This window comes from Apium graveolens, chromosome 1, assembly GCF_009905375.1.
Source record: "Apium graveolens cultivar Ventura chromosome 1, ASM990537v1, whole genome shotgun sequence".
In the NCBI taxonomy this organism is placed as follows: Eukaryota; Viridiplantae; Streptophyta; class Magnoliopsida; order Apiales; family Apiaceae; genus Apium; species Apium graveolens.
In genome coordinates, this window is record NC_133647.1 from 144,473,970 (window position 1) to 144,475,620 (window position 1,651).

The following is a 1,651-nucleotide window of genomic DNA, read 5'->3' on the forward strand; positions in this document are numbered from 1 at the left end:
ATTGTTCAAGCTGATCCAGCTCTTATGGATTTTTCTCGGCCAAAAATTGATGACATTCAGTCAAGCATTCTTCATCCGACTATTCAAGCTAACACCTTTGAAATCAAGCCGGGCACTATTCAGATGGTGCAGAATTCTGTTTCTTTTGAAGGAGCAGCGACTGAAGACCCCAACATGCACATAAGGAATTTTGTCGAGATCTGCAGCACTTTTAAGTATAATGGCGTGACTGATGAGGCTATCAAGTTGAGGCTTTTCCCATTCCCACTGAGGGACAAGGCGAAAGACTGGTTACATTCTGAACCAGCTGGGTCCATCACTACGTGGCAAGATCTTACGCAAAAGTTTCTGGTGAAGTTTTATCCGATGGCAAAGACTGCTGCTATGAGGAGTGCTCTTACTCAGTTTGCGCAGCAACCTACAGAATCTATGTGCGAGGCTTGGGAACGCTACAAGGAAATGTTGAGAAAATGTCCACATCATGGAATGCCTGATTGGATGGTGATCACTGGTTTCTATAATGGTTTGGGGGCCCAATCTCGGCCCATGCTCGATGCAGCAGCTGGAGGCGCCTTATGGGCTAAAAGCTATACTGAGGCGTATAATCTTATAGAGACTATGGCTGCAAATGAGCATCAAAACCCAACTCAGAGGATGACGTCAGGTAAGGTAGCAGGTATTCTAGAAGTTGATGCAGCCACCGCTATTGCAGCTCAGCTTCAAGCGCTATCAATGAAGGTTGATTCTCTAGCTACATATGGAGTTAATCAAATAGCTATGGTTTGTGAGCTTTGTGCAGGTTCTCATGCTACGGATCAGTGTTCTCTTGTCAACGAATCTGTTCAGTATGTGAATAATTATCAGCGACAACAGTAGCCTGTGCCAGTGACCTATCATCCTAATAACAGAAATCATCCAAATTTCGGTTGGGGGAATAATCAGAATGCTATTCAGCCACCATATCAGCAAGGAGTGAGTAAACAGTTTAACCCACCTGGATTCCAGCAACCACAGCAGTATGCTACAAGGCAATCATATCCTCAACAGGGAAGTACAGCTGCACCTACTAGTGCTGATTTTGAGGAACTTAAGCTGTTATGCAAGAGTCAGGCGGTTTCTATCAAGACCTTGGAAAATCAAATCGGTCAATTAGCCAATGCAGTGCTCAATTGTCAACCTGGCACTCTTCCCAGTGACACGGAAGTACCAGGCAGGAAGGAAGCTAAAGAGCAAGTCAAGGCTATTACCTTAAGGTCTGGAAAAGTTGCTGATGTTGAAAAGGCAAAAGAAGGAGAAGCTGAAATTAGAGATGAAGAAGCTAAGCAAAAGGAGAAAGCGGCGGAACCAAGAAAGACTACTGTTGAACACACTCTGCCTGAGGCTAATACAGGGGAGAAACAGCTCTATCCTCCACCACCTTTTCCTAAGAGATTGCAGCAACAAAACCGGGATAGACAGTTCGGTAAGTTTCTGGAGGTGTTTAAGAAACTTCACATCAATATACCTTTCGCCGAGGCTCTGGAGCAAATGCCTAGTTATGCGAAGTTTATGAAGAGTATTCTTTCAAGGAAGGTAAAACTGGATGACCTTGAGACCGTTGCTCTCACGGAAGAATGCAGCGCTGTTCTGCAGCAAAAGTTACCACCGAAAC

The 1,651-nt window shown here is 44.7% G+C and overlaps 1 non-coding gene across 1 annotated transcript; it reads right to left on the reverse strand.

Moving 5' to 3' along the window:
- Positions 1-381: 381 nt before the first annotated feature.
- Positions 382-488, reverse strand: LOC141679645 (small nucleolar RNA R71). Its single transcript, XR_012558150.1, has one exon. It is a non-coding gene; the product is annotated as a small nucleolar RNA R71 (small nucleolar RNA).
- Between the last annotated feature and the right edge of the window lie 1,163 nt (positions 489-1,651).